The following is a 26,873-nucleotide window of genomic DNA, read 5'->3' on the forward strand; positions in this document are numbered from 1 at the left end:
GAAGCTTAGTTATGTTACAGAGATACTGGTAGCACACTTTCTTTTATTATCAAATTTATATGAAAAAAGTTACAGGGATTACCTGTGGATTTTCTGACTGCCATTTAAACCAGAGAAGGACCTCGATTTTTAATCTTCTGAATAGAGAGGCAGCTTGGAGTGAGTTCTCTATAAAACTTCTAGGTCTTCCTTCTGAAAAGGCCCACATTGAAGCATTACTACATTGTATGGATTTAAGGCCACAAAATACAAATAATTTTTAATATTAAATATGTAGCTATTGATGACAAGCAATTTTGGTTTTATTTAAGTAGCAGAATCTTCCAATTGGCAAAAGATCTAGTTTTGGTTTGTATGAAATTACAGTCTTAATTCATCAATAAAATTGTGTTGCTCATGGTAAATATCAATTCTGCCACTGTTATTTAATCCTGATATCCATTTACACCATAATTGCAGTATTTATATACATGAGTGCTAGCCACTGGAACCAGTATTTTAAGTTTCAAAGGTTCCATTTTAAAGTTGGGAAATTCAAATTAAGAAAAGGAAAACAAGACCTTGAGTAGCACACCACAGTCCTCTAGTGTTTCAAATCTATGCTAATTAGTCTTTCAAAAGGGAATTTTTTAAACATAAAGGAAGAGAAGATCACACTATCAAGTGGCTAATGTAATATGGGTCTGCTGTCTCCAGTTTAGCAATGCCAGTTAGGGCACCCAAGGATCAGGTCTTGCTCGTGCTCTCAGGAAGGATAGTTTTATTCCGTATCCTTACAATCTCTGACACAACGCGGTTCTGATTCTCAGGGAACCTCTCCTTTAATAACTAAGAATATTGTGTGTTGTGTGTCCAGGACTGCTCAGAAATATGCCCAATGGGTTTGTTCATGATGGGTTTATTTTATTTTTATTTTTCCTTTACAACAGAAATGCTGGGGTCTTCAACGAAAACTAAATAGGAAACGTCAGTGACTCGCAACGTGATGTGAACAGACTCAAAGGACGGTTTATAGATCTGTAGAGAATATATAACGCGTATATCTCTCTATCTGCCTTTTGGGAATGACCCCTTTTATCATTTGAATATGTGCTTTCCGACATGCAGAATAAGACCTTATTTATTTCAATACAGAAAAAAAAATCTCACAGCCCTCACAACATAACACGTAAGAAAGCGGTATTTATATAAATGAAGCAGTTCAGAAACCTGCAGCCCTCTGACCCAGCAGTGCTCCTGAACGCAGCTGCAGAAGTGCCCAGGGAGGCAGCCACAACAGAGAACCTGCTGGTGGAAAACCCGCCCGTGGAGTATACCCTCACTCCACATCTGATCTCGGAGCAGATCCGAGCCCATCTGTTCCTTCACTACTGGCAAATGTTTACTGGGGGGAGACTAAAAAGCTACGTGTGTCTCACCAGTAGTTGATATCATTGGGTCAGCATCAGAGAACACCAGAACATCCCCAAAGAAGCCAGCAGGACCGAAACGCTGCACTGCTGGTGAGGAGACACCACGGTCAGCTTAACATTTATCTGCTCCAGTAACTGTGGATCACATAGTTGAGTATCTGTCTGCTACATACATTTATTTAACCTGTTGAAAAGTCATGTGGAGAGGAGAACGAGCTCTGAATGCTTTTACACATTTACAGTTGCAGGGAAAAACATTTCCTTGAAATCCACATGTTCAATATATCCATCTCACTTTGAGTCTGGCCTTCTGAAAGGAAAATTCACAGCCTGGCATTGGGAATGAAAAAACAGAGAGAAAAATCCCCATTGACACATTAAATTAGACATGTTTGCAGGGCCGCCAGAGATAGCAATTACTCTGCTGCAGCTTCTGTAGATGGATTACAGCAGAAAACACTGACTGCTACCAGGTAATTCTACCTGCTAATTACTTGGGAAGACTCAGGTACTAAACTGACCTGAATGTTTCCATGGGTCCTGGGACCCATTAAAGGAAAGAACGTTAAAAAGCCACACAGTGATGCTGACAGGAACTCTGGAGCTGTTGAAAATCCATCAAAAATATTCTTGCAGTATAATGATTAGAGTTTCAGTCAGCCCCAATCTGTGCAGGCATTCACATTTACCAGCAGCTACAACAAAAAGAAGTGCTTTAATGGGCTGGTGATTTATTTTTTTTCCTCCGTGTAATTTTTTTTTTCCCCCAAATGATGACTATAAAAAGCACCCACAGAGCTGGTCCTGGTGCCTGCCAAGCAGAGAGGCACCGCCAGTGTCAGCTGAGGGGAGGTCAGACGGTCTTGAAATGCTTCCATTTCGGAACAGGGTGCTTGAATTCGCAAAGTGAAACTGATAATCAAACCGGGTTAAAAAAGAAAAACCCAAACCGGGAGCAATTTGCACAGTTTCGTAGCGCCACCTGTCGCCACCAGCCTCCCCCCGCTCCCCCCCGCAAGACCAAGGCGCCGGTGACTCCCGGAGGAAAACACCCGTGGCTTTAATGGAAAATATCTCAAGCAGAAGTCGCTTTTTGGGGAGGGGGCACTCACCGGCAGCAGCACCGCAAAGGCGCGATGCTCTAGCGAGGAGGCGGTGGGTCACAGAAACCAGCGGGACAGCAGGGCAGCCCTGCCTGCCCTCCTCGGCCAAAACTGAGCCGCAGAAGCTAAAAGCTGGTGCTGAGACCATCCTGCATGCCCAGCCTTCACCCAAGCCATGCAGTCCCTCAGCACAAACCACCCTCTAAAACAGGGAGCTAACGCAGGTGGCATTGTCTGCTGTAGAATGGCCCCAAACAGTTTGTTTTGCCTCGCTACGCAGGACGGGTCCATCCTGTGACGAGATGTCCTCTATGGCACGGTGAGCTCTGATACAGGTGGTGTTCTGAGCCACCAGGACTTGTGTGAAGCTGCACAGAAAGCACCAGCTGGAGCTCCAGCACTGCTCTCAAGGCTTGCTGCGGTGGATAAAAGATTGTCAGATCCAAACCATTAACTCTCCAAAGAGGCGATGCCTTGCAATTCTTTTGGTGCCATGCTGAGACGATACCCGCAAAGCTCAGAACTGGGGACCCAAATTGCAAATTGGCTGGCAATAGCTTGCCTCTAACCCTGTTGCCAAAGAACGCTTCAGCCAGCAAACCCTCCTTTCTTTGGCAGCTATTTGCAAAAAAGAGTCTTGACTGTGCCATGCCCAAAAAGAAACCTAGACCAACAAGACGCAAAGATCTTTCCGTCACAATGAAGGTTCTGAATACAGTCACCGAGGCAATAAAAAGAACAGAAGGAACAAGGAAGCTTTCTGTAAATAAATCTGCACCTACAACCACTTTCCACCCAGTACACTCCCCCCATGGGAGACTGGAGTTGTCCAGTGTCAGACAATAAATCAGGCCGAGGTGTCACGGTCAGGAGCACATAACAACCGTTACAGACACGCTGCTAACTTCACATCTCTTTGCAGCACTTTTAGTGTCTCCTACAGCACAAAGGCGAGTGAAGAAATCTGACAGAGCTCCAATACACAGGCAAAGCCCAGATAATCCAGGACTGACATAATCTGCATTTCACATCTAAAAATTCAAATCTTCTACCACTGAGACAACCTGCCATTTGTCATTCTGTAAGAATTTGGGTATAATTAAATACTGCTAGAGATGCAAGGAAAGCTGTGTTATTTCCTGTGAGGAGAAAAAGGTGACTTAGAGGTTTTTAATATTATAGTTATTGCTTTTCAGAAACTCTCCTCAGGAAATGTTGGAAAATCCCTTCTCTCCAAATAGACAAGCCTAAAATTACAGATTCATTAAATCAGTGTGTGGGTTAGAAGTTTCTTCATATAGTATCACTAGGTTTAAAACAGAGAGAAAACACAGCCTCCTTTCATCTGCTGAGGATGAGAAATGTATAACAAAAAGGGAATATATAAACAAAGCACACCGCTCCGTGGCACAGTCTTTGCTGTCAAAACTCCTTCCTGCTCGGGGTCCTTTTCCCCATCCTACCTACATTTAAACTATCACTGTCCCAAACTGTTATTTCAGGGTTGCATTAAACACTTTAGGATTTACTTATTTAGTGAGCAGTGATGCCACCAACCCTTCAGCCTGACACCAAAAACATCTGATCAAGGCTCTGCAACAGAATTTAATCCACTAGGCAGCTGCCTAACGTGAGAAAATATTCTCTACACAATGAGTCTCATCACACACTTCTGAACAAAAATATTCTCTTTATCCTACCCAACAATGAGTTCACTAATCTCTTTTTGCGATCATGGCATACATAAAATTAAGAATAGTGCAGCAGGGACATTAAATAAACAAGGCCCATGGACCAAACCAGTTGAAAATTACTAGATAGATGCAGTTTAGGTCAATCTGGTTATCTTCTAGCAGGCATAATAAACGAAATGAGCAGGGAGTAGACACTTTCATAAACTGAAATACTTGGAGCTGCACTAATTTATCTATTCCACCAGACTAATTTTTCTGAGTCAGTAAACAACAAAAAAACCGCAAGCTGCTCACATCTTCCCCACAAATAACATCCCACCATGTTGTCTGTGACAACTCTCAGCCGCATTCCACCAGACTTTCACAAATATTACCATTAGGAACTATTTTTTGTCCTCCAGGCTTCACTCCTTTTCTGTAAAACGAGCAGCTATTATTGACATGCTGGTTCTCCAACTAGAAAGGGAAGCAGGTGTCCAAATCCGAGCTCAGTGGAAGCTGATAATTACGTACGTCCACAGGTTCTCTGGTTTAGCAGATCCATGCCACCTCCTGAGCCAACACACAACTCTTGATAATGAGGCACAGAGGCAGCAGCTGCCCTCTGGCTCCCTACTTCTGCAGAGGTGCAAACCTCTTTATGGCAGCTTTGTTAAAACTGGATTTCTAGAGTTTCTTGCCTAAGACTATACCTTGCTTCAAACAAGGTGCTTAGATCTGTAAGCTGTTTTAAACAGTCCCACCAAAAACAAAGGTCCAATGGCCTTGAAGTTAAATATGTGCTTGAGAGCCTTGCTCAGTGGTTGCTTCTTTTCGTAGCGCTGCAGGCGGTTGCCAGAGCAGCTTACTGCAGAGGTGCAGTACATTGCACATGCAGCAAGCTGGTGTCACGCCACACAGATGTGCTGAAAAAAAAATCACTCACAAGAATCATCTTGATGCATCCATGAATGCAGGACAGGTAAACAAGTTTCCTTAAGAGTTACGCCAAGTTCCAGCAGTGATTTTCCCTATGACTGTGAGAAAATCATTTTGTTTCTAAGCTCTGTTACTGATATATAAAAGGGACTAATACTTGCATAACATTTCACCAACTCGTGGAGTATTGCAAACATTAATGTCCATAAAGCACAACAAGCAGGAGACTGATAAGACTCACTATTCCTACTCCAAGATTGCCTCCAGTGGCTCATTAGCAGTTGACTTTACAGTTATACATGCAATTTTCCACATGGGCCACCTCCTAGGGAAAACAGATGGTGAGAAAGAGCATTCCTTCCCCTTACCACCATCCCCCCAAAGAAGTAACTTCTCTATTTTGACAGGTATTTTCCCACCATTAACATTTAACTTCACAAAAAACTATTACTGTGTCTTGAACAAATAAATAGCTATACACAGGAGAAACTAACACATTCAAAAGAAAAGGGATATTTCTGTATTTGGAAAATTACACCGGTATTCTTCCTTCTTTTTATTTTTTTTTCTTCCAGGAATTCTGCTGATGTTCGAGACATACTTGGTCAGTGCTTCCACTGGACTATAACACATGACTATACAGTAGGTGACAGACTAAATTATATTTTGCATATATAGTTGACTTATGTTCTAGACTTTCCCAGTTTCATTCTCACAAGCATACAAGAATGCAAGAGAATTAGAATGCATATCTAGTTCCAACAGTACAATTCTGTCTCTTACACAGCTCAAATAAAACTGTGTCATACACAGATATTTTACTCAGTCTGTGGAGAACTTTCTCTGTTCCACATCATGGCAGTGGTCGTAATGCTAAGGAGGGCAAATAAAGCCTCATGGTCCTCCTTTCACAATGCAGTAACATTTATCTCTGAGGTAAAACCACACACGAATCACTGGGTCCTATTTTCTTGCATGTTGATTTAGATAAAGCCAGAGAGACAAAGCTTCCTTCTTCAACATTAACACAAAATGTTCCAAAAAAGACATTGAAAGGAGGGATCACCTATTTCTGAAAGGTAGAGATGTTTTCCCCCATGCCACCCATGTTTCATATCTATTTCTCTGCTTGTGTTGTAACTGATTTAAAAGTATTTTTAAAAGTCAAAGATTCAGGTATTTTATTTGCAAAAACTATTGCATAGCTTTTGGTAATTAACTGCCGTTACCTTTGAATGGAAAAGAATGCAAGAGGACCATCACAGGTCTGCCACTCCAGAAACTCTCTGCCTCCAGCAGCCCAGCACATACGCAGAAGCACACACACTAATGAACTGGCTAGCTCTTCAATAACAGCTGATTTATATAAACTACAATGGTTTCTACTGAGTTAAATGTATTTCTAACACATTGTAACATATAAATATGCAGCAGGAGGGGACCCCATGCTTTGCATGTCTTTTGATCAGGCACTGTGTTTATTGTCACTCATTTTGAAATTAGATGCCAAAGTAGAAGGGACTTCAATCACAGTAACCCTATCCCATGGCGGTTTCAGAGAGCACCCTCCAGCAAAATGCCTAATTAGCAGCATTTTCTGAAGATTTGGGGCACCCAACTTCAGACAATCTGCGTCTGATTTCCAGAAATGCTGAACATTCATAGCTTGCTTTGTATCAGCAACAGCACAAGGTAGCTCAGCCTGAAAAGGCAGAGATGCTTCGGAAGACTACGTAATGGGTGGTCACTTCAGTCTGCACGCACACCCTGCAGCATCAGAAAATGTTACGTGTTGCCCGATTCCATCAGCATAAAATTAAGCTTCTTGTTAACAGACATGCAAAATGAAAAGGAAATTCTTGTTTTGTATTTGAATTGCTGTTTTGAAGATTGTGGCATCTGTTGGTACGTATCTGTTGTAGAGTTAAGCATGAGCAGCATCCCATGCACAGGCTCATTTATCTTGGTATGTATTCTCCACATCTTAAGTTGTTCTTAATTTCTATTGCTTTCCCCAAGATTCCTTACGTACAGAATTGTGATTTTGCAATCATAAGGTACATCCAGGCACTACTTTAAAGTATTCAAGTACAGCAAAAATGAAACTCAAGAAATTTAGGTAAGTTTACAAAATGCCTCAATAATGCTAGAAGTAGAAGGATGTGGTAAGAGAATCCCCTATGCCTCCAGCACTTTAAAGTAAAAGCAACAGATATTTTTTCTTTTCTTTTAATTTTTTTTTTTTTTTTTTTGGTCAAGAAAAGAGCAAACAAGGTGTTAAGGCAGCTAAAATGGATCACAGAACAAAAAAGGTCACACTTCCATTTCTCATAGAGTGCCACAGGATAGATCAAATATTTATATCACCAAAATTTTTACATTTAGACAAGTCAGGGAAGAAAGTGCTTAGTCTAGAGAGTGTGGCAACTAAAAAGTTGGTGAGGGGGTAATTTTTGTTTTTTGAAAATCTAATGAAGGGTATTTTTGCTTTATAGCTTCTTTTACAGCTGCTGGTTATGCGGCTGACGTGACTGTCATTGATGGGAAGACATTGAACTGATTCTTATTAATAAGAAGGGCAACAAACATCCAAAGGCCGACCCAAACAAAAACGATGTCATGGTTGCAAAGATTTGAATTCACATTTGAATTTAAATGCTTGCAATTAGTCAACTGCATCTTTACTTTTTGGCTACGGGCTGAGGTAGACACAATGTTAAAATAGACCCACTGGGGGGGAAGCCGACACCAAACCCTCTAATGGTGGTCTCCAACTGAGAACTATTTGAACTGTTCCAGACATGTGCTCGTGGGAAAGTGAAATAAGTCTCTGAATTTAGACAACAGTTACTAAAGCTATAGTTTATCTAGCAGAGTTACTGATTTAAAGACAAACATTTTCAATCCATGCAAGGAAACGGACGCTAAAATACCAGAGGGGGTTGTTCTCAAATTCCCATGAGCATAAACTAGTCCAGTTGAAAATTTTGCACTGGGAAAATCTTAGCTCATTGTGACTTACAAGCTTCTTTGCTACAGCACGTGACTGGCAACGTGTTTATACCCTCCACAAATAATCAATATCCCATGTGCCTATCGCAATATGCTTTTACCAGGTAAACCCACTTACTCTCTGTGGAAGTGGTAAAGGAAGGAGAAGCAGTACTGCACTCTCCAATAAATACAGAAAAAAAAAGAAGCTGCCAGCACCCACAGTTGTTAATCTCCTGCACTCAAGAATTATGAAGAGGAAAGTAATATGGACTGTAAATCGTGCAGCCAGCCCAGGAAGCTCAGTTCAGCAGCACTCCACAGCACCCGTGTGGCCGTGGTCTTTATGGGGTTCTTGGGGAGGAGGGTCAGGATGAGGGGGATGACTTCTCCAGGCAATTCACAGCCCAGAGGCATCTGGCAGCTCCTCATTCCCCATATTACATAGATACCTTATAAACATGCCTACCCAATCTCACAGGTTGCCAAGCGTTTGTTAAAGGTTGATCCTTGCTTAGAGAGCAAGAGTATAGAGAAGGTACCCATCACACAGGGCCGCCACAGCACAGCTGTAGATTCAGTCACATAAATGCTGAAGTAAAACAGTCAGGGTCATGTACGGAAGATACGGATCTCCGATCAGGAATCACCAACAGACAAAAACAAATGTGTGATCACTACAGAAATCTAAAGCAATCCAAGAGGTACCTTACAAGTGTGTGTCTCTACTTACTAGCAGCAAAATCCCCATTCTCTGGATTAATTCACCAACTAGTTCAACTGCACCTTGACTTCTTTGTGCCTTGCAAATTTTTTCCCTATGTTGTTACCCTGCTAAAACAAGCAATATCATGTTGCTCCACAATTTCAGAGGAGCAAAGTCTGTCCTAGGACAGGATCTTCAGGTTCAGAATTGGCAGAAATGCAGACCGTCAGATTCTGCTCCAGCGGTGTTGTTCTGGGGTAGCGCCAGCCCTTGCCTAGAGAACTGATCCACAGCTGCACCTCAGCTCTGCTGGAGAGGGAGCCCAGACCAAGGGATGAACGTGATGCTTCCTGTTCATTCTCATACAGATGAGAGAAGCAGGTCAATTCTATTGGGAGGGAGCAAAATGTTCTCTATGTTACTACTACAATTAATAAAATGAGGCGCTGGATTTCACATTAACAACTATGATCTGAAACAAAAAACAAAGGATGTGCAGTATCACCCTCCATACTGCACATCCAGGACTTGTGAAGAGAAGGGAAAATCCAGTCTGCATTGCTGGGAAAAGTTATAAAAAATTCAGAAGTATTTAATAATTTATGCAGTTGGACCACTGACCTTAAAAGTTGTGTTAAAAAATTAAGAACCTCAAAGAAAAGTTATTCAAAAATACTTAAAATAGATTATTAGCTCCCCAAAGTTATTAAATATGACTGAATTTAATAACAAATCACACATGAATGTAATTACATGTATAAGTAAATGTGATCAGATCTGAGAACTCCAGAGCGCAGCTATGCGGCATCAAGCTGAGGCAGTGAGCGAGTGTGACACCGAGAGAAAAAGCCTAGCTGAGGCATCAGCAACTCTCATCTGTGCTCAGCTGCTGGCTGGCATGATACCAAGGACATTTGCAGCCTGGCAAAATATTTACTGTGAAGCTCACCTGAATTTAGATTTCATTATAAACGAGAAAGCAATCCCTTTCTCCATCATACCTCGTGTATGAAAAATTATCTCTAAATGTTGGATTCTTCCCCTCCATCTTTCTACTCCTCATCTATGCACCACACAGGCCAAAGCAAAACAGCACTTGAACAGTGATTTAAGAAACATGGGTATGATCTGAAATCTGGTATAAACAAGGATGTATTTGTTAACTGTCACTAACATGGCATTCAGTGGAATAACTGTTAACATGCTACCTGAATAAAATTCAAGATGCAATTAAAAGTGAAGAAGATCTTCTTCTCATCTCATTCAAACCGTTACACAGATTTATTGGTACAAAATATCAGTATTTTGGTCAGTTGGCCAGTGAGTAATCCCTAGATATACACTCTGTAAAGCACTTCATGATTCACTGTGAAGAAATAAGCTCTGGACTATTATTTTACTGTACACACTGTGAAGATAACAAGCCCTTCACTTGAGAGGAATATCTTTTTGGGTTTCAGGAAAAAAAAAAAAAAAAAAAAAGCAGTGTTAACCTGCATGCATGAGAAGTGCATCTTTGATTGTCAAGTGCAGAAATATCTTGCTCAATTTGCCTTGACTCAGGAAGTGCTCTCTGATCTCAAAATTGTTGATGACAAAAAAAGAGTATTGTCTTAAAAGAGCAAAGCAGACAGTACTATAAAAATAATAAGCTGGGAAGACTCTTAAGCCTTTTACATAATAGAACCTCTCACTACACTGAGGAAGATTCCCTCAAGGCCCAGTGTAGCTCTTTACTTTTTATTTTGGCTTAAACAGGCAAACACCATAGCATCAATTAAAGAGGCCACTTATTTACTAAGCTTTCAAAGTCTACAGCAGTTAAGAGGATTAATTGTCTTCATGCATATAAAATTTAAACATAAGAGATTAAAGACAAACCAACCTGGTCACACACAACTAACTTCAATTAACCTATCTGCACTCCCTAAGCATTTTTGTTAATAAGCACAGACCACTGGTCCCAATTCAGAGCCTGATCCTGCAACAAATTTTCTTCGTGTGAACCGTGAGAGAGGGAGCACTGTCAGAACAGAGCTTCAGAAGGAAAAAAAAAAGTAAAAGACAAGTCTTAGAATAAATGGTAAAGCAGCAGCTGCAATCGTATGCCAGCTGAACCAGAGCAGAAAGCATATGTGGAGACATCCATAGCCACCTTCGGAAACTACTAGCATCGGAGCATCCAAACACTGGAGGTGACTCTACTGTAATCCGAAATTTGAAAACAACTCCGACTGCTAATGACAGGAAACCATCCAGTGTTACAAGCTATGGCTGCTCCATTCATTTCAACAGAGTTACTGTGCTGAAGCGATTTACATCTATCACATTAAACATCCCAAAACGGGGACTAGAGCCACTTTATCCTTATGTAATTAAATTAATGCCAGTCTCGAGCTTCAGCTCTGCCTGGTTAGGAAGCCGTGTTCTCTCTGACCTTCACTGCACAGCAGACCGCCAGCAAAGAGCTGCGGCAGCAGTCAGGCTTGAATAGTACACACTTGTCAATATTGGTTTTCAGTATTAAAATCAAGTCCAGTTCTTTTTAGTGAGGCCTTTTTCACAACAAAATATTATTGTTAAATCTTCCTGTGCTGAACTACTTGCAATCATTGCTATGGATGAGCGCTGGGAGAGTGGGGAGGGAGGAAAGGTTATTAAAGACTGTCAGTGTTGTAACCATGGGGTTTATTTACCCAGACTGTACATAACAAATACAAGAAATTTCACTTAGGCATAACCACCACCCTTTTTTCCTGTAAGAGAACAGAAGTAGATACCACTGACAGCTGTCACACTGTGTGCCTTCCCAGTGAACAGCAGGCTAATTACATGACAATTAGTTAATACAGAAGGGTCACATAGCAAAACTAAACCTAGTAGCTCTAGTTTTCCTGATTAATAGTTCACTAGAAGTTGTCTCGCGATAATACTAGTTTTAACCAATACCTTCATTTGCAAAAATGCCCATTCAGACATTTTTTTCCTACTCTTACTCCTGCTAGCCCTGTGCAGGTAATTACCCCGGCCAACTGCACAGGAAGGTGAATTTTACTCCTCTTTCTAAACTGCCAGCAAAATTATTGACTAATTTCACTAATTTCCAAGCCATTCCACCTGCACAAGCCCATGGGCTCTTCATAGATGCAAGCAGAACCAGAATTTGGCCTGATGAATCTTTACTGCTGGTGATGGCACACAAAGAACATCCCACAGAAACTGGGCAGAGCTGCCAGTTCAGAGGGGTACGGCTGGCGGTCCCACCTCCTCTCCCCCGGAGCCAGGCTCTTCCCACTGCACACCCTTCCTACCAATGGGCCACCTAACTCCAGGTACCTGGAGGGATCCACAGCTCTAGATTAGGAACACTTTTTTTTTTTTTTTAAATCGAGTTAAATAGTTATTTAAGAAAGATATTTTAATCTATTAGAGCAGGACCATATCTCTTCTTCTTCCAGATAGCTGCTCCAATGTCTGGTCTCAAGTGTCCCTTTTTGGCCCTAGGTACAATTAGTTCATTTGTAAAAAAAAAAAAAAAAATAAAAAAAATAAAAAAAGTGGAGTTTCAATGTAAGAAACTGTATGTATGCTCTCCCACAACATTTTATAGCCAGCCAGCTGACTGCATGATTTCCGGGCATCTAAATTTTGGATGTAGACACATAACAGTGAATCTAATTGGGGACAGATGGGCCATGGCACATTTCAACAGTTTCTCAGTGATTGTAACCTTTCTGCTAATAAATAAATGCAGTAAACCTGTGAAGGTTCTTTAAAATAAAAATGGTTATATATCCAGTGGAATATAGACTTAAGGCAGAGGAACACCCTGCGTCCTTCTTGCCTGTAATTTCCCTAAATGTTCGGGTAGGAACAGTGTGGTTTTTGCCCCATTTTCAGGGGAACACGCTGATACGTCGTCTGAAGGCACTGCCCGTGTGTACTCGTGTCCTTCAGCTTTTATCTCTTCTAGAAATCTTTAGTTTATGTTTCCTTCTTGAAGGCCCCTTCAGTATCCAAAGCAATGAAACACAAGACTCAGCTTTGTTGTAAAACATTGCATGGGGTAACATCTGGAAGTGCTGTAACAGGATTCTAGAATCAGGGAACTGGTTTATTGTTTGGGATTTTTTTAAACGTAGTGCTTCAACAATGTAGCAAACTGGTCACAAAAATATAAACAGTACTCAATTACAGTAACTCTCTCTTTCCTATTTGCAAGTTGAATACATTTGATGTAAATATCACTAGCAGAGTGAAAAAAATCAGGACCCAGGACCTTCAAACAAAAGTCCAGTCTTGATTTTTTTTTCACAATTGAAACGCTACCACAGAGGTAAGGTCTTACATGTTACATAAACTACATCAAAATGTACCTTAAAAATAAAGAAAGAATATAAAAATTGTCATGTGACAATTACACAGAAAAAAGGCAATTACTCATTCAATAACATCTTTGCCAAGCAACAACGTATTTAGACAGAAACAATCTGACAGTAGATGCTGACCAGTGACGGTCTTTCACAGTCATGTTGCATGACATGTGGGCCAGTTGCAAAAGCTGGGCATTCATCAAGCAAAACCAGCTGGTTTTGAATAAAGATCCAAATAGAAACAGTAGATTAAACCAAAACTAAGTTACGTGGAAATTTGCCAGTTCAGTGCACCTCTGCAGCTGGCTTAGCGAAGCCATTTCACTCTCGGCTGAGACGCCTGCACGGTCCCTACCAGCACAATGCAGTACCTGAACGCCTTTAACCCGCGCCGCGCGGCACCGACGGGACGAAGGCTGCTGGTACTCTCTGTTTTACAAGTGGAGGGGAGAGGCGCAGAGGAACGAAGGGCTGGATCCACAGGAGCAGCTTGCACGGCTCGTGCTGGACTGCCCGGCCCACCCGCGAGGCGCTGGGCTCAGCGCAGCACCAGCACCGGGGGGAACCTCCCGGCAGCTCGAGGTGAGACACAGGGGAAAGGGGGCAGGCCTGGGTGCCCAAGGGACTGATCCACTCCACAGACAGTTACCTGTTAACCACCTGCCAAAAATATAGAGCTAAGCTCCATTTCTCCATCTGCAAAAGCCCACCACTGCTTTATGTAAAAAACCTACTCCTAAAACAAACAAAAAAGAATCTAAATACCTCACAGCCTTGAATGAGCATCAAGGTTAAGCATGAATCAAAACCCCACTCCACCAAAATATTGGTACGTATGAGGTGTTTCCTTCCTGTTGAAACTCCTATGCTTGATATAAGTAATATTCATAATGAGAAAAGACACTATCTACAACTCAGTATCCAGGATATTATCCTAAGATATCAGAGACCCAAATCTAAATTCATACTCCAAAGTAAACAAAGCCAGAATTTTTCTCACTCTGGGCAAGCATTCTGAACAGAACATCTCAGCACACCACAGCTTCTCTGCTCTTGGTCTCAGCTTTGTGCATGAGCAGCATTCAGCTGCCGCCAGGTCAGAAAGCACCTCTGCGATTCAGCCTCACCGATCATCTTGCAGAGCTCTGGCTTCAAACAAGCAGTTGGCTACGAGGTGTTCATAACTGGTGGAGGTAGCAAGGGCTGGATAATTTCAAAAACGTCATTGCCACTTCAAAGGCAAATCAAATGCCTAAGGGCTTATATGGTTGTTCAAGTGCATTCGAGAATCAGAGTCCAAGTTATGATTCAAAAATCATGAAGAAAGTCTGAGCCTCCAAAAACCAAAGCACACTAAGCACAGCCTCTTCCTTTCCTTTAGCATACTGTATACGTGAGCAGAAGGTGCATCTGTAATTTTAGAAAGACAGCAGCATTGACCAGAGCCCTCACCTTGCTATGTACTGCAGGGCTGAAATCTCCAGTGTTCCCTTAACTTAACTGGTAGAGTGTTTCCAGCAATGGAAAAAGTATTAGGCTTGAGGGCACATCAGCTAAGTTAAACTGACCAAAATAGCTGCTGAAGAACATACAATAGAGGTTTTGTAACAGTTCTCCATGCAGACACTCTACTCCCCAGTAACAGCTATTTTGTTTCAGAGGGATTAGGACAGTACCAAAAGGACAGGCGTACACAATAAACCATTACTTCCTGAATAAAACTGTTCCACGAAAAGATAAACCCTTGCTTCTGAAAACCCTTATTATTCCACAGACAGTAAAATTAACATCAAACCAACCAACAGAGGTTTCCCTTGCTTCCCTGAAAGGAAGAGAACAACTTTTTCTTCTTCCACATTCTCCCTTCTTTCTTAGCCCTGAGCAGTCACATCAAGCGAGGTGCTCTCAGCTTTGCCCGGACTGCAGCATCTACGCTGTATCACTGATTTCTATTCCCAGCATCTGCGAATGTTGGGATGAGGGTCTGAAATCCACTATCCAATCTCATCAGTATAGGAGGAATACACACGCTATAGGATACTGCAGTATGAAGCCCAAATGTTAATTTGAGGCATCAAGCTGCTCTCAATATACACAGAGTAATAAAATTAAAATAAATTTTAAAAAAAGAAAAAAAGATAGAGACGTGGCAATTTGAAAATCATCGATTCTCCACAAGAAAAACAGAGGAAGCACAGAGGAAGCCTGAGCCCGTAGGAAGGGATGTACAGTGAATGGAGGCCATCCTCAGGCAGAACTGTAATCTATTCGGAGAAAAGCTCTTGTCCATAATGCAACATGTGCCACTTAAATAGCAAAGACCTTTTTTTTAAACTTGTATTTCACATTTGCTAGACTGGCAGAACTACTTTAACCTAGAAGTCTTTGTGTATAATCTTCATTTCTTGTCTGTCCCCTTTTGTTTTTATCTCATGTTTTATGTGTATACAGCTGGTATATAAAGAACCTTAGCCTGAACAGAACTAAAAATCACTGGGAAATCCTCACTGAAAAAGAAAGCACTGCATTACAGGATTAGTCTATTGAAAAATGCCTTTTTTTTTTTTTTTTTAAAAAGCTGCAAATAATGTAGAAACTGACCATGTGTAAAGTCAAGGTTAGCTGTTGCATTCATGAAAAACACAGACCGGTTTGTGTCCTCAAAGAAGAGACAGTTAGTTTCTCAGTCCCAGACTGTCATTTCACAAATTTTGATAGCCTCATCAGGTGAGATATCTCAAGTCAGTTCACATTTCAAAGGAAAAGCCCTAAATTATTGCCTTACTAAAAGTAATAAGGATTACAAAAACTAGAAAGCTATGATTTTATCAAAACAAACATTGACAACAGCTTTGAAAGAAATTATAGGTGGTTTTATGTATTTTAAAACACCATTTTTCATCTACACCTTTAACACTACATTGCACTTTTGCAAATGTCAAAAATCCAAAATAAGTCAGCTTTTCTTTCTAAACCTTTGTTTCCTTTAAGTTTGGAAAAAAGTTCAGATCCAACTCCCATGTAAAAGTATATGACACAATTTTTTAAATTATGTAGAACACAAATTTATGGCAAATGACACAGTAGTCACATGTATTGCAATGTTGATTACCCAAACCTCAGTTATCCAAAATTCCTGCGAGCTGAAACAAGCTTGTATGCTGCTGTATCTAACTATCAGGGGAACTTATTTAACATGATTAACTGAAACCCTGATCCTCTGAATTCATGTTCCCTCTGACATTTGGATTATTAAAGCTATAACTGCTCTGAAAAAGAAAAGGCTAAAATGAGCTAAGAGGCAAAGACTATTCTAATGACTGTTATTTTAAAAAGAACGCCAGGTGCTTACCCAGGCAAGTAGAAGGCAGAGTCGCCCACTTTGAGTGGCCTGCGGTGTACTCGGGCACGATGCTCGAAGGCACAGAAAGGCCTGAGACGAAAGAGTACAAGAGTTACAGTAATAAGATTACACGGTTGCATAGTTAAGGAATGTGAAAATCTTGATGGTTCACTTGCAAGTCTGCTGGTCATTTTGTGTGTGTAATTATTATTGATTTACTTCTTGATAGAATCTCAGAGAAAGCATGGAAAAAAGATTTGAATGAGAAGATCCAGATGTAAATGCAGATTTTAAATGGTGTTTTCACTTGGCATTTGTTATTTTAATGGTATTTTTAATTCTGTTTTCTAAGATATAATTTTTTTTTCTCTTGACTTCAAGTTATCACGTACCCTGCTTTAGCAAAATAAAGCAATCGAGTGTGGAATGGGCACTGAAGGCAAAGACTCAATAAAAGAGCAGCATGCTTTTCAATCTGGCCTTTTAAAACATCCACTATCAGAGGGCTTTGGAGGTTTAAGGGATTAGATACCGTGACACATCTGTCAGATTATTATGTAAGAAAATTCTCCTGCTGTTTTCTGTGGGTAGAATGTCTGCTGTGGAATATTTAAAAATAGTTTTAAAAACAAAACTACACAAAATAGGCAATATTTCAGTTACTTCAAAGTGTGTTTTCATGGGAAAAAAATGATAACTTATTTTTCCTGGCCTAAAAACAAGTTATATTTACCACTCTGACTGCAGGCTTGTATCCGAATATGGATTAGCAGAATACACATGCTTTTACTGTTCACAACAGAGATTATGCAAAAATATCAGGATTTGTAGGTTGGCCTAACTTAGCTATAATTTACAGAGCCAGGAATCACCAACAGCATGCAAAGAATAGCAACAAAATATGAAACGATAATTCATGCTACATTTCAGTTATATGCTTAAAAGCATTTTAAATGACTGCTGATCTTAGGAAGCTTTTCCGTATAAAACAAAAGCCAAAATAATTTCATGACAAATACCTACTGCTCCCATGCTTCGTTTTGGTAACAGTCACATCTTGTCAGTGGTGTGGCAGCAGTGTCCACATCCTGCTGCTGAGGGCACTGCAGAGCAGCGACCAATCTCCAAATTCACATCATACATGGCTGGAACGCTGCAGCTTCATTAAAATCATTATGAGAAGCAGAAGTCTGAAGCCATCAGCCACCACCAGTTGGATACTACAGATTTAAACAATTATTGTACGTTCTGTATTGGTCAATTCTGATCTTCAAGTCCCGCAATTCTCATGCCCCTGCTGTGCTCTTTTAGACATCTCACCCTTACAGCAGGGGACTAGATGATGCAGGGTTGTTTAGGTGGTAAGAGCTACAGCACTGCGTTACACAAACAAATCACAGAAGCAAACACAGCAAGAGTTGAATTGGAAGTTTCTCCCGTTCCAATAATTTCTCTCCCTTAGCAGCTGAAATCTACCTTTGCCAGAAATTCCATTATCAACTGCACAAAGCACTTCAGGCTCTGCCTCGCATAGACAGATGAGCAGAAAATAGTTGTCAATAGATGGAAACTAGAAAGAGGCAGACTAAAAATCAGCAAAGATCTGGAACACCACTATAGCTTTGGACCACTAATAAATATGGCCAAAATATGGGGGAACAGATGGTAGATTTTTTTTTTTTTTAAATAAACCTCTGTGTGTGTGTGTATAAAATTTCTCCCAAACCTGACCTTCACAGGAGCACATTATGACCATGAACAGTATTCCCTACTCAGGGATCAACCCTAACTGGTTTTTTATGCTGACATTATCACAATTTGAAGCAACAGGGCTCTGGTCTTGAGCACTTGCCCATTACTCTCAAGGGTGCGGGCTAAAGCAAGAAACTTCTGTGCAGCTGCAGTGTATATTAGAGTACTTCCTCAGCACATGAAACTCTCAGTGCAGACACACTTGTTTGCTTACTACTTCAGAAACATCATCCCACCTGCACAGTAGCCCTCATTTTTTAAAGTTTCCCCTACTTTCAGTGAGTGGGAACCTAAAGGCAGCATGTTCTCAGCCACAAAAACTCTATTTCACCAAAACTTCCCAGAACTTTTGGTCTAGAATTGGTAGTTTCACTGTTTGCATTCCTGCAAACCAGAGCATCACCAGCAGAAGGTTTCTATTGACAAAAGAACAGGGCAGCAATAGTCGTGAAAATTACAGATCTAGCTCTAAATAAGAATGGTTCAATAACAACACTGCAGATTATATTGACTGATACATAACTTGTTAGTAAAGGACAAGCACCTTCTGTTCACAGGAGTTTTACAAACTTTGTCTGGAAACCTTGAGTCCCGTTTTGTCTCTGTGTACCACTGGCATTCACACTGAAGTCAGTTTAATTCACATCTATAAGTTTACACAATTCTTGATTGATTGTGTACATACACAGACAACTACTACAGTGAGTCAGGAGAACAGTCAATTCAACACTTCAACATTTTTCACAAAAAAATAATTTCTAGGAAATATCTTTTTGTCTAGAACTAAGTACAAAAATGTAGATTCAGAAATCCACGAGGGTCTCTCATTTAGATGCCTCTTGTGCAAATGCTCTTTCCCCAGCCTGGCTGTATAACCCACGATGAACCTCATTAATTCAGAAAGAAGGAATACTCTTATTGCATATTAGGAATCAGCATTAGGAAAATGAGTTCAGTCTATAAAACTAAGTGATCCATAAGGTCCTCCAGCAGCCTTTCTGAATTCAGCTTTTTTAACTATGCTAAACACCTCTCATTTAGACAGAATCAGTGTACCCCACTCCACGTAAAACTAGTCAAGATTATTTTGCAACAGCCCGTGCTTTTGAAACAGGAGTTTCAGAAATGCTCTATTTCAATCTCAGATGTGAATTATCCATAGTCCTGAATGCTTCGGCAGCCTCAGAATTATTAGCCCATGCTTCTTTCAAGTGCTTACTTAGTCTGGACATATTTGGAAAAGGATTATATCTTGGCTAGTAGTCAGAAAAGTATATTTTTATTGAACAATCCATTCTTCCAGAATTCTGGATTTAAATATTTTGAGGAAAATTCACATGTGTACCTACATGTAGATCTGTAAATATACACACATTTTGTCTTATTTACATGCAGTCCCTACATTTAGACTTTGGGCAGCTTATGCAGACATCTCTTCTAGTGGGAGTGAAAAACAGGTTCAATCCAATGCTTATGCGCAGCTGGCAGAGAGATGAGAGAGTGGCTCTTCAGGGGCAGAGCCTGCCTGGCACACACAGGTCACTCTCCGTGCATGGAGGTCTCAGATGAAGAGCTCCTTATTCCAACAGACACACCACAACAAACAAACACAGGCTGAAAGCCTCAGGCACAGCCAAATCTTGCTGTATCTTTGCTTAGCTCTCCAGAGCCCAACATACTCTCACTCCCACACCGAGCATCTATCAGAGCTACCCTTTTGTTCTTCACAGGGAACCTTCACAGAATACTGGACTCTGAAATTAACTATTTTTTACTTTTAAATAGAAGCAAACAGGGGCATATACATTCAAAAATCCAGTCTGAAGAACAACATAATTTTCCTTCCAGTGACACACACCTAGCACCTCCTGGCTCCAGCAAGCCTGTCATATAAGGTTTCTAACTATTAAGAACATCGTATCATTTGCGTTGCCTCTGGCCACATTTAGATTCAAACTCACTCCCAGTTTACATACATCTCATGTTTCATTTCTGTTACTGTGCATCATCCACATTCCTAATAAGCATGATGGGATGCTGGTTTTGCTACAGCAATTCTTCAGCATCTCTATTTTCCCTGTTCTCCTGCTCTCTGACCCCCTCCATCCTTCCACAGGCCTGAAGATATCGTGCAGCTGACATTTTGTTGGACCCCCTTAAGTGAATCCTAGTAAAGCCCATTTGGACTACAGGATCTTTTCAAGAATCTTTGCAGCGTTCGGGACTCGCCTGAGGGCACCCGTGCCCAGCACCACCGCTGCCCGAGGGCCCCAGTTCTCAGCATGTCCTCCCATGTCCTCCCACGCACAGGTCTACTGCATGCAGTCAGTGTCCCTGTACTGAAGAAACGTCTGTTATTGGCACATTGGAAGCCACTGGGAAGTTCACGGCACTTAGTTTCTACTGGCTGAGCAGGAAAATAGCTGCAACTAACTTGGATCTGGTTTATTTCAACCTCTGGACTATACAGGAAATAACCCAAGGAGAAAGGAGTCAAACCATTCGTTCTCTCCTGCGTACGAGAGGGAGAAGACGACTGCCCTTTTCAGCCTGGCGTGGGACAGGCTTTGTTGCTCATCTCCCCTTTCCCCTTGCCTGCTGCAATAAGAGCTACCCTCGTTTCAGCCTACGTAGATCCTAGGACAGGATCTAGCCGCTGCTGTAAATGAGGTCACAAGACCATGCTCCCAACACCTTTATGCCAGCTAGGGACCACAAGGTATATGTAGTAATGTATAGACAATGTAAACAACCAACTTGCTAATAACCAATCCCAACCCCAAGCTACAACAAATGAGACAGGGATGTTTTGGATGCTGCAGATAAGTATTTGTTGTCTGAAAATAACCTTGTGCATTACAAATCCCTCATTCTTATATGTTGAGGATTGCTTATCGCAAGTTCTGCTTTAAAAAAAAATCCACAGTTACTAACTTACGATGGACTTAAGACTTTGGGGCTAAAAACAATGTGAAATAAAATGAATAGAATGAAACAATGTGAAATAAAACAGTCTCTACACACTCAGGAGGGCAACCATCATTAATACTAAAAAAAATGCACATTTCTAGACTTACAAGATTTTTCTTTTTCCAAGTCAGTCAAAAATATAGCTGAGACCATACCAAAGCATTTAAGAAAACTAAAAATGTTAAGTACATTTTAATAACTTTAACCAAAGAAAATTCATGAATGCAAAGTCTGCTGTTGAAAAAAGTTTCTAACAGGAAAAAAACCAGCAATGCTTCAACAAATGTATAAACATGTATCCTAAATGCAATCATAATGAATGAGGAAACATATTCTACGTAAACATCTGAAAGACAAAAATATGATCCATAAAACATACATCATCAATAGCCATAAACTTAACTAATAATTGCACCACATCCATCACGTTCAGAGGCAGGTAAAATAGAGACTCTAAAACAGAGGACAATACGTTCCTGCTCACGACATAAAATGGCCACTTGCCTGAAGCACGTACAGCGTGCCTATGTTGCTCTCTTTTGGTGAATGTGCAGTACTGACACAAATTTCTCTGCTCAACAATTCCAGCCCTTTAAAAATATTTATTCAACTCTAATTCCAAAACTGATCTTACAAATAACCCTTAGCTTCTGATTTTAAATACTTTTTAAAAGCTGATTATTCTTCCCATCATTATTTCAGCTAAGGAATGGCTAATGATGCGAGACGTTAGCTGTTTTTGTCACAGATCCTTTATCAAGCTTAAGTCCTAGCTACAGGCTACTTTACCGAAGTGCTCAATACCATATCTACACGTACAAAAATATTAATCAAAAATAAGTACATTGAAAGGGAAGAATAATTTTGGAAACGAGGTTATGACAAATTGTTTTGGTTCTTTCATATGGCAATGGCAGTCTTACTAGTCTTGAGTTTAAGGCAGGAACAGCAAAGACCAGCAAACAGTAAAGCATTCACTGAAAATTTCAGTGTAAATGCAGTTATTTGTGCACAGTAGCAGAATAAACAGGATATGACAATTAAACTGATCCATTCACCTCATGCTCAGGCTTGTTGAGAGAACTCCACCACTGTTCTTACAGCGGAGACGTAGCACGGCATCCTAACACAGCCCTTCCCGCTTCGGGTACTTGCTCGCACCTTGCCCTTGGTGGGCCTTCCCGCACTCACAAACCACCTGGTTTAAATTCTTCCTTACCTGACACCTTCTCACCAGTGATAACTCTATACCCTTGTTTTCCTCAGCTGTTGTCCTGTTTTGTCTCCTCTGTGTTAGGCTGTTTGCGTGTACATCTGTTGTGCTATAAAAATGTTTAATAATAACCCCTGTCCTTTCCACCTGGGCTGTGCAGAACTGCGGTAATAATGTTTATAATCAATTCCATGTGGTAGTTATACGGGGCCAAGTAACCTTCAGGCTATTTCTCATTTGGGGCAAATAATCTAAATTAAAGAGATTAATCCTTAGGGTACACATGGGCTTACAAGTACTAAAGGAGGGCAAATACTTTTTCTCCATTTATTTTTGTGAATAAGTCTAATCAACAAAGGACAATCTTCTGAAAATAAGCACCTGAAATAAAGCACTCAAACCTACATGTGTAAAAATAGATGAGAATTATTCCCTATTAACATAGGAGAACACTTACAGTTCTCTTGGATTTCAGCGGTGCAGAACAAAATGCTTAACACCTTTAAATCCTTTTTCTTTTTACTGAGACGTATTAATATGGTTTTGGCATATAATTTTAGTCACCACAGTTTGAAAGCTTCATCCTTTTTTGTGAACAACAAATAAAGAAAAACAGATTTTGCATAATCATACACAAAAGTAGCTACTGAAAAACTTATTGATATTTAGAAAAATCTCATCTTTCACTATCTTTTAAAAAGCTGTTTATCCTGCATGATCCAGATGTACCCACCTAATCTCTAAATCAATGGAAATCACACCAGGAGATGAGAGAATTAAATCAGACGAGAGTTTCTGAGCATCTTTAAAACTTCCCTAAAAATCTGTGAGGGAAATTGTGTAGCTAAATTCTGCACCCATACACAGAGCAGAGCGGTAGCAGGAGAGTTGTGACCGTGCCGTTTGATTGGTATTCCCACTAGAGCTGCTGCCCCAGAAGTAGCTAGAACATGTTATATTTAATTCAGCTATCCTGATTGATAAGTGAAATTTTAAATGAATTATTACATATAAATAATGAAGAGACATGAATGGAGCCAAGCTTCAGCCAAGCAATTCTGCCCAAGTCATGAATGGTGAAAACATTGTAATTGATAAACAGCACCACACCTCTGGAGCAGAAATGTAGCTGTTTTAACTAACTGCACTATCTGTATCTGTGCAACATACAACAAAATCAAAACACTTTTGAAGACAGTATATCAGATAAGCTTTCAATAACGGAAACTTTGATATGAAGAGCTCCACAATGAAAATATGATATGAAAAACTGAAGTTATAACATTATAGAAGACAAAAGATGATCACTAGTAACACAGAGAAGTAAATCATCACAGTGCAAAAAACAATTTTAAAACAAGATCTAACTATTCCTTAAAGTATTATCTGCATTAAGTAAAAAGAACAGCATCAATTACTGATAATGCAAGTTTGAATTGGATAGCAAACAAGCACGTCCAACGCAAAACTTAAAACTGGCCCCAAATCCATAGATGTGAAGAGTTATGCGAGGACCCCGAGAAACAGCCTGCTGCAGCTCCTCTCAGTCCCCTCAGAACTCCGTCCATGAGGATGCAGCCGTAGGACCACACCCTGGGTAGCAGAGAGGAAACACTCGACTCAGCCCTGGTGTCAGATTGCTACAACTTCAGAGTAGCTGAGGGCAAAACCCAAGGAGGAGATACTGGGGCTGAGTGCACGGGTGAGCCTTGTGGCTCCCAGCTGCAGGGTTTGGCACCTACACTCACTGCCCTACGCTTTCACTGCCTGCCCTTGCAATTTGCTGTACAGCCATAATTCTTTCTTCCTCATTTCAACACTGCCTGCCAGCACCTCGATGGGGGCTGTGCAATCAAGGCAGAAGACAGTGCTGCTCTAAAGGAAAAGTACATAAATTCCCACAAGCTAATTCCAGAATAAACATTTTTAGCTTTCTGCTATCCTCAGACACAGACTTGTCGCTTGTGAGATCAACTACAACACAAGCAAGGACGTTTTGAAACTGCACTGCAACATGTAAGACCTCGATCTTTCAAACACTTGACACAAGTGTAGGTGTAATGCTTGCTACATGGGAAGAATCACAGTGACATCACACATCCCACCTGGAGTTTGGAAAATCATTTGTTCCACAGAACACCACCCACTGCTGCATCTCTCCGGAAACCAGCCCCAACAATCTGCGAGGCAATTTTAGATTTTCTACTCAACACTATTAACAGTCTCTTGATCCCCTGGAAGGACCAGCCCGTACAGCTCAGCATCCCACCCCTCTTCCTCTTCTGCCACCCTGCAAACCAGCTCCAGAAAGCAGGAGAGAAGCCGGGGCAGCCTGCAGACCAAGGGGAAGGGGAAATTTAGGCTGCGTTCGCTCTTCCAGGCTGGAGCTCCCTGTGGCTGGCAGGATGCAGCCTGTCACATCCACGACCTTTCACAGTTCAGGCCGGTTAATACACTGCTGCTGATCTGAACTACACCTTAACTGAAATGATTTCGGTTGAGCCCAAACATGAACAGAAGACAGAAATTTGCCGGTTACAGTCCCTCGACACAGCTGATATACCTGAGAGCAACTTTCTACCACTGAGGTTTTATTAAGGGTCACACCGATTATTTAGCCTTTTAATTTACAGCTTGCAGAATAAATGCAAGGTTAAATACCAAATCCCAATAACCCATAGTAAGTGGGCAAAAAATATCCTGAGATACTGAGCTCTAAAAATTCAATTAAAAAAATAAATAAATAAATAGCCAATCATTGTTTTTGTAATTATTTTAACTTTGATCTTTAAAATCTGCAAGTTGACTTATATCCTATTGCTACAGAAATCAAATCATTTTTACAGTTGATAAACACTCAAGTTTACTAGTTAATTAAATCCTTTTTGGATTTTTTTTTCCTCTTTCAATTTTAACGAAGAAAAAGTTTAAGCTTTTAATAGCAAAATGGAGCAGCATTATATAATTCTTTTACTTGATGTTCTTAATTGCAATTACTGGTTTAAACGAGAGAACTCCTTTGGGGGGAGCTTGAGAAGAGTTTGGGGTTTTCTTCCTTAACCAGAGCAGTAATTAGAAAAGACTTGACTTTTCCGCACCTCTGATAATCTGCCTTTTTCTCTTCCAAACAACTGCAAGATTCCTACATTGCTAAGATTACATGAATTAGGTTTGCAAGTTAATCCTCAAGTTGTCTGTGACATACTTAGTTTATACAAGTTACAAATTAGCGTTACTCAGGAGTCTGAAATGTCACTAATATTTTATGTTGTATTATAAAAAGATACTAAAAATGTAATTTCCATGTGATACCATACAACTCAAAATATATAGGAAAAGCAAAATGCTTTTAAAAATGAATAAACTTAAGGATGCCACCTTTAATTTGTATTTTTGTATGTGACAATTATAGGCTCAACCCTGAGAGAATTTTCTGCTAAGCGCCCCTCACCGTGCTTCGAAAAGAAGCCCTCACATTAGCAACTACTCAGCCTGAGAAATATTACAACCCAGCGGAGCCTGACTGAACTCGATTCAAAGCATACGGTTTTCCAGAAACCATCATGACAGATTTCCTTCCAACCTGCCAGCCCAATACCGATAGCTCAACCCCCTTCGCTCCTGCTGCCCAAGCCCGTCCGCTCAGCAGCGTGGCTGCCCTCCGCTCTCTCGGCCTCCCGGAGCTCCCGGGAAGGGACGGCGGGGCAGCTGCCCAGCAGCGATGGCTTCGCCTTTGGTTACCTGCGAGGGCACAGACACCAGCCCTGAAGGGCTTGGCGCACGCCCGGCCGTCTCGTCGGTCCTGTAGATGAATGCTTCTCAAACTACTGCCTGACAATATCTGATTGCACAGAAGCTGCCAGTCCTTATTATTCCGCCTGAATAACATAATATTTAAAAAAACAAAACAACAACAAAAAAAATAGACTTACTTGATATTAATTTGTAGAAAACTACTGTTATCTTAAGAATTACTCCTCAGTTAAGCAGGGTTAGGGTCTTTTGCACCATGTGATTAAAAGGAAAGAGTATCCACAGGAATTAAAGCTTCCAGAAGAAATTTTCCCCAGTAACCAATAAATACCAGTACAAAAAAGGCTGGGTTAATTATTTCTAGACTGCTCTCTCTCACTTGAGCTTGGCAACAAGAAAAAGTTAAAGTTGGGAAAAATCTCCCTTGCTTCCCCAACGATTTTGCAGAAAACAATAATAATAATAATTACAGTTAAGAAAAACCACCAGCAATAGTGCTAAAGTAATTCCTTTATTGCCATGGCACCACAAAACCTTAGTCCTTTGTGCTGAAGGGCCGGAGGTTGGAAATGGATTATTTCGCTGGTGTTTTGAACAAGCATATCCCGCAGGCTGAGACAGCCCTCCCTTCTCAGAAAGGAGAAT

At 40.7% G+C, this 26,873-nt stretch overlaps 1 long non-coding RNA gene across 1 annotated transcript in view; it reads right to left on the reverse strand.

The window, feature by feature from the left end:
* Nucleotides 1–26,527, reverse strand: part of LOC142602751 (uncharacterized) — a 231,117-nt gene extending 204,590 nt beyond the window's left edge. The window contains exon 1 of the long non-coding RNA XR_012836523.1: nt 26,408–26,527. This is a non-coding gene — a long non-coding RNA (uncharacterized LOC142602751). The remainder of the gene's footprint in view (nt 1–26,407) is intronic.
* Nucleotides 26,528–26,873: the final 346 nt, after the last annotated feature.

The sequence above is a fragment of the Balearica regulorum genome, chromosome 8 (assembly GCF_011004875.1).
Source record: "Balearica regulorum gibbericeps isolate bBalReg1 chromosome 8, bBalReg1.pri, whole genome shotgun sequence".
NCBI lineage: Eukaryota > Metazoa > Chordata > Aves > Gruiformes > Gruidae > Balearica > Balearica regulorum.